General features: G+C 33.2%; 1 long non-coding RNA gene across 1 annotated transcript in view; it reads right to left on the bottom strand.

The window, feature by feature from the left end:
- LOC118762837 overlaps positions 1-7,223 on the bottom strand; it is a 16,891-nt gene extending 9,668 nt beyond the window's left edge. Inside the window, exons 1-2 of the long non-coding RNA XR_004998586.1 lie at positions 7,212-7,223; positions 2,134-2,137 (exon numbers count right to left, since the gene is read on the bottom strand). This is a non-coding gene — a long non-coding RNA (uncharacterized LOC118762837). The remainder of the gene's footprint in view (positions 1-2,133; positions 2,138-7,211) is intronic.
- Positions 7,224-7,581: the final 358 nt, after the last annotated feature.

Below are 7,581 nucleotides of genomic sequence, written 5' to 3'. Positions count from 1 at the left end.
TATATGTATATGTATATATATATACTATATATATATATATATATATATGTATATATGTATATGTATATATGTATATATATATATATATTATATATATATATATATATATATATAATATTATATATATATAACAATTTAGGAATGGCCTGAACAGGCCATTCGTCCACCAGAAAGAGCAGCCAGAACTCCAACCGCCAAGTAGTGTAATTCGGAAATAAGGTGAAAATTTAAAACATTTACCCTAATTCATCTTTTATACGATGCATCGTTTCAGTGTCATTAATGATAGACCAGCTTAATTAAATTAATTATATCCGTATATCCGTCTCTCCCAGGTTTCTTTTACTGATGAAGTGTGACCTATGGTAGACTAGCTTAATTTAATTTAATTAAGCTGGTCTATCATTAAAGACACTGAAACGATGCATCGTATAAAAGATGAATTAGGGTAAATGTTTTTAAATTTTCACCTTATTTCCGAATTACACTACTTGGCGGTTGGAGTTCTGGCTGCTCTTTCTGGTGACGAATGGCCTGTTTAGGCCATTCCTAAATTGTTATATTTATACATATTTAGTCTTTGACTATTTTCTCTTTTCCACTAGGCCGCTGGTAGCGATAAATTTTTACTGAATTTTTTGCTACCCTAAATTGATTAATGATAATTTTCTGACTAATTCTGAGATTGAATCGGCAGTTTATATTTGCTGCCGATAAGTTTGGCGCGAATGCGTTGGTCTTGAAAATTTTAAGACAGATATTCCCGAGGCATTGATACAGTCGCCTCGTGTATATCCGTCTCTCCCAGGTTCTTTTACTGATGAAGTGTGACCTATGGTTGACTAGCTTAATTTATTTAATTTAGCTGGTCTATCATTAAAGACACTGAAACGATGCATCGTATAAAAGATGAATTAGGGTAAATGTTTTTAAATTTTCACCTTATTTCCGAATTACACTACTTGGCGGTTGGAGTTCTGGCTGCTCTTTTGGTGGACGAATGGCCTGTTAGGCCATTCCTAAATTGTTATATTATACATATTAGTCTTTGACTATTTTTTCTTTTTCCACTAGGCCGCTGGTAGCGATAAATTTTTACTGAATTTTTTGCTACCCTAAATTGATTAATATATATATACATATATTATATATATATATATAATATATATATATAATAATATATATATATATATATATAATATAATATATATAATATATATATATATGCACACGCACGCACATACTCTTACACACATATACACACGCATTTATGTAAATAGTACATCATTCTACATTTAAATATATTTGTGCTCTAGGATTAATGAGAAAAGTAAAACCAAAATAAAGACAAAAATATTGAAGCGTTATGTTGAAAATATTTGAACATGTGACAAAAATTTGGCAAAACTAAGATAACGCAGGAAGTTTCAACCTAAAGTTGAAAATGAAATACATGAAATAAATGCGTATAAAAATGTTATAACTGCAGTTAAAATGTTTTCTCTGTGGTGAAACCTTAGAATAGCGTTCTTCAATTACTTCATTGATGCAACATACTTTATCATAACAAAAAGGATCATATATATACACACACACATAAATATACAAACACTAACGCACACACGTATGTATGTGCGTGTAAGCATTGAAAACACGACTATGTTCTAAGTTTATCCTTTTTATTAACTTTTTCTCATATCTGCATATCAGAACCTTATCGTTCGTTTGGAATAATAAAGTCCCTAAATTCATTTTTACCATCAACATTTCTAGGTTCTCTTTCAGATATGGAGCGGCTTTAGCTTCTGTGCTACTCTCTTTAAAATGGACGCCTTATATTTATATATATTTTCTCACCAGAACTTTGCAAATTTATGGGTTACGAGGTCTACACCAATGCATTCGCAACAATGTATGTTGTAAGCCAGGTGTAGGTTTTCGTTGCGATATTACTATTGCTTCCATAATCAGTATTCTATCTATGTGAAGCATTCTATAAAGTATGGAACTATTTTCTCTTTATGTTTTGTTAACTTACTTTGTTTTATGGTGGAACGTATTACAATTGCTTCTTGTTTTGATTGCATTGTGAATTTATGAAAAAGTGTTCTGTCTGAACGAACATACTAACACATATCTTATCAAAGGAAGAAAAAAATGCGTCAAATCAAACCACAAGTTGACTAACATTATATTATAAAATTGCAATATGATTAAAGACCTCCTTATTAACAACACACAGAAGGCATGGAAACTTGAGAACAAGGTTAGAATGATCAATATAATTTGTAAATTTGTCTGTAAAAGTGAAAGTTGCAAACTCCACAATTCCAACTGTTATATTGACCAAACAAATACAACATTCTCTCACCATGAATTTCGATTTACTATCCATATAAAACAAGAAACAATTGCAACCCATTACACTAAACACCATAAAACAAAGCTAGATAGGAAAACTCTTCCATCGGAAAACACTTCATCAGAAAATACTTCCATCAGAAAATACTTCCTTTAGAAGACTCATTATGAAAACTATAGAAACAACGCAACACAAACCTATAGTTAACGTAAAACATACACATCACAACTACAAATCCGTTGACGTGGAACACTAACGCTCCAACGGTCAAGTTATGGCGAGAAAGTATATATAAGGCGCCTACTATATAAAGAGTAGCACAGAAGCCAAAGCCATTCTGTGTCCGGAAGATGAGATCGATGGTAAAAATAAATTCAGGGGCTGATATATAGATACGAGAAAAAGCTAATAAAATGATGAAATTACAACGTTGTCGTTTTAGTTAATAGATGTTTAAATGAAAAGCTGTTCTGCATACATACATATACGAGCATACAATTATACATACACATATTTGGAAAGATACATAGATAGATAGATAGAGAGAGAAAGAGAAAAAGAAGAGAGAGGAAGAGAGAGAAAGAGAGAAATTTAGATCAAGTGATCATGGTAATACGCGATATAAAAGAACTCGGTGTTACGACTGGTCTCCATCGTTGAAACGAGAGTTGAAACATGTTTATTTATATGTACAAAACGACAGAAAAGATCACTCACTACTGTTTATATTGAAAAGATCAGTCAATATACTGCGTCGAGTTTATATTTATAAGTTAGCTGTTGATGATTCACTCTATTATTTGTCAGTGTTTCAGATACGTGTGAATTGCGCGTATGTTCAACCGTCTGATTCATCATACGTGTAATTTACACGCAAGTGAAATTCATGTGTGCGTGAATCACCAACTGTTAATTTACTATATATAATATTTACTATATATATATTTACTATATTTACTATATATATATTTACTACTTTACTGTATATATATATATATGGAAAAAAGTCAAGATAGAAAATGCTAAAATAATGTTATAGAAATCATTTCAGTACCGGCTTCAATCATCGAGACTTTTTCAACTGTAACAATTAAACAATTAAATATAGAAAAATTAAAAGAAAAATTTTTTAAAAGAATATTTGTATAGTGTTCAAATACAAGTGGCATTTTCCTTGTTTCTGCCTGTATCTGTCTCTCTTGTTTACTCTTGTGGGTTCGATATATATATATATATAAATGCAAAATGCATTAAATACGTACACACAGGACAGACACAGATGGACACTAATTCTTTATCAGTTATCGACCGAAATACTAATACATCGTTTCATGCCTTTAACGATAAGACTGAGTACTTTGCATATCGGCGGCACCTGCAAAACTTGCGGAGAATTAGGGCTCGAGCAAACAAAACAATACAGAGTGGACTTACGAAAGTAAACAAAGGTAATTTGAAACGATTGACGAAGATGGAATAAATACGGTCTTTCGGCCAAACACGAGAATGATGGGTAACGCCTGGAAGAAATTTTGAATGGATATAGAAAGAGAAATACCAAGAGAGGAGATAAACATTGACCGGCAAGCTAGACGTCCGGTGGCGAAAGGCAGGGAGATGAGAAAATTAGTCACGGGTCATGTGTGGGCAGTAGATAGAAGGGAAGGAGGATAAGAGAGAGGGAAAGAGAGAGAGAGAGAGAGAGAGAGAGAGAGAGAGGCAGAGACAACAAGGAAGGGAGAAAGTCTACAGTTACGAGTGAGAAGACGAGAGACAGGAAAAGAGGAAGTTGGGATGCTAGAAAAGGAATATGAGGACGAGAGAGAAAGAAAGAAGATAGAGTCGCAAGAAATATATAAAAAATTATTGCTAACAAAAGTCGGGATGCGTGGCGTTCAGTTACTCAATAAATAAAAAATGCATTAAATACTAAAAAAACGTACACACAGGACAGACGTAGTGTTTTAGAATTTCGGTCGATAACTGATGAAGAATTAGGGCCCTTCTGTGTCTGTGCTATTTGTACATGTTTTAGTATTTAACGCATTTTTCATTTATTGAGTAACTGAACGCCACGCATCCCGATTTTTGTTAACAGTAAGTTTATATATATGAGCAAAACGCCCCCCGTCCAATGGACGGTGCTGAGTTGGCAAACATTTAAACCAAATTTTCTCAAAATAACTTGTCCGACTGTCCCATAGAGAAACACTGATTTAATCTAAATTTGAGACACCGGCAAAAGAAGAAATAAAGATAGACTTTTTTCTATTCCAAGAAAAACGATTTTACAAATGCACGTTCCCACGGCTTTATCGATCGCATTCTCACCTGGAATCGATTTTTGTAATTTTTTCAAGACTTATACACGTCCTGATACCGTCGGTATCTACATATCAAATTTGAGCGCAATCGGATGGAGGATGTCCGAGATCCTAGAAGACACACACAGAGACAGACAGAAAATATTTTATATAATAGATATGTCTCTCTATCTGTCTGTCTGTCTGTCTGCCTGTCTCTCTCTCTCTCTCTCTCTCTATCTATCTATCTATCTATCTATCTATCTATCTATCTATCTATCTATCTATCTGTCTGTCTGTCTGTCTGTATGTTTGTCTGTCTGTCTGTCTGTCTCTCTTTCTCTCTCTCTCTCTATAATATACATATATATATATATGTCTGTGCGTATGTGTGTTTGTGACTGCTTGTCTACAGACACACTTAACGTGACGTGTTTTTACGCGATGCGTTCTATATACAATCCATTACTTGAATATAGCATAAATAAAACTGAAATCTAAATTAAAATATCAAATCCTCTATGCAAACATCTGGAAGCATTTTAACGATAAACAACTTCAAACTTCCTTAAATACTTTAAAACCTGGGAATTGCATCTCAATCCCTGATAAAGCAGTAGTAGAGATGCATCATGAATAATTTCATGGGCGTTTTTTTCTCGTCACAATAACAATTTTTTTGACTTAATTTTAACCAACCGCTCTCGAACTATACATAGCAACTCAGTTGAAAAAACCCTTTCTCCCTGATCACGACACTTGGTTTTCTGTAATCTTAGTTCTCAACATTGCAAAACTAAATCAAAAACATTCACCCCAGCACACACATTTGACAATATGGATTTGAACAAGGGGACAATTAAACATGACCTATCGCTTGTTGAATGCTTCTTCACACACACTTCCTCTGACATCAAAACGACCTGACAGATATTTGAGGATATAGTTATCAATATATGTTCAAACCACGCTCCAACAAAAATCTTTATAAAAATAGAAATAGACCCTCAAGAGCAAAGAGACCACCTTAGAGTTCATTGTTTTTGAGAAAAAAAATCAAAGAAAATCAAGAGGTTATTGGGAAAATCATTAGGAAAGTTGAGAGATTAAAGAAAAACATTAATCAACTAAAATACAACCAGCAGCAGAGCCCACAATCGACATAATTAATAAAGCTCAATTGAAAAAAGGATATCTCCAGAACTTCATGAAAACTATCATCAACAATCAAAGAGCTACAGAAAAAGACTAGGCCATTGAAAAAATCAAATACAGCCCCAAAGTATTATAATCCTTTGCCAATAAACATATTTCATGCATAGGCCACCTGATTGATGAAAACAGCTTTGATGTCTCAATGGTGCAAGAAAATTACGAAAATTCTACAGAAACAATAACGACCTGTCTTCAGTAATTCCACTGACGTTCACTTAGGCAGTATCACTGAAAATAACCTTAAAATACCATCCCTGACATAACTTTTGAGACACCCAATATCATAGTAGCAATAAATTGAATTAAATATTACTCAGCTGTTGGTGCTGATAAATTCTCTCCAAGGAATCGGACAGAATTTGTTTCCCATTTCCTTAATGTCTCAAGAAAATCGCTAGACGTAAGTTACAAATCCGAATATTTCCTATACCAATCTGTCATCATAATTTTTAAAAAGAGAAATAAATCATTCGCAGTAAACTACCATCTGATTGCGCTTTTCATTTTATTAAATTATTTAAGTGGGTGCTGAGATGAATAATATTTGATATTCTGGAAAGTAACAATATCATTAAGTTTAACCTAAATTTCCATGTGGCTGAGATTGCTTAATAAGGCTTCTACACCACATTAAGATTATTATACAAACACGTACACGCACGCACAGAGTTTACTCCTCCGTTAAAGTAAGCTTAACAAAAGCGTACTCCATCCACTGAAGGATAAATATTATTTAATGTACACGGTATACAATCACGAGCTACTAATTGTTTCATACATTGGAAATGTAGTCTAGACAAGTTTTAATAGCGCGCTGTAAGTCTCCAAGTAATCTACAGTCTGAAGATTGCTTGAAGACACTGTATGCTGTGTACATTCAATTATATATATATAAATTTTAAAATGATCTTCGAAGAGTCGACCACAATATTCAATTGAAAAACTATCCAAATACTAGAATCGGTAGAAATGACATAAAAATGTCATCAAACACACCAAAAACAAAAACACAGAAAGTTATAAGCACAACAAGTGACCGAATGAAACTTCAATTTACATTATTTACATTATTTACATTCGACGGATATTTGTCTTCATCTTGTTTGTTGCTAACACAACATTTTGGCTGATATACACACCAGCCTTCTTCAGGTGTCTTGGGGAAATTTCGAACCCAAGACACCTGAAGAAAGCTGGAGGGTATATCAGCCGAAACGCTGTGTTAACAACAAACAAGATGAGGACAAATATCCGTCGAATGTAAATAATGTAAATAATGTACATAATTCCTCATCTCTTAAATATAGAACTAAAACTTCAATTTGTTTTACATACAATAATTCAATGGGAAAAAACCTGAAGTTGCTAAACAAGGGAGAATTTTAGCTTATTCATTGTGGGAAGAAGTGTTTTAATAGACATATTTTTCTCTTGAGAGAATCACTCATGGCATTTAATACTATTTAGGAATAATTGTTGACGATTTAAGTCGATATGGCTTGTAGGATGTACTCTTAGGTATTCAGAAGTTCTCGGTCCAGTGACCCAGAAATCGTCATCCTGCTATTATTGTAAGAATTGAGATATTTCAGGACAATGACAAAGAAAAAGAAAAGACATGACAACTCGATGATCTAAAAAACAAAGCAAAAAAACAACAACAAAAACACCTAGACTTTATTCTCTTCAGAGTGTGCAATT

Source organism: Octopus sinensis, linkage group LG3 (genome assembly GCF_006345805.1).
Source record: "Octopus sinensis linkage group LG3, ASM634580v1, whole genome shotgun sequence".
In the NCBI taxonomy this organism is placed as follows: domain Eukaryota; kingdom Metazoa; phylum Mollusca; class Cephalopoda; order Octopoda; family Octopodidae; genus Octopus; species Octopus sinensis.
This window is presented reverse-complemented; position numbering and strand designations above follow the sequence as displayed.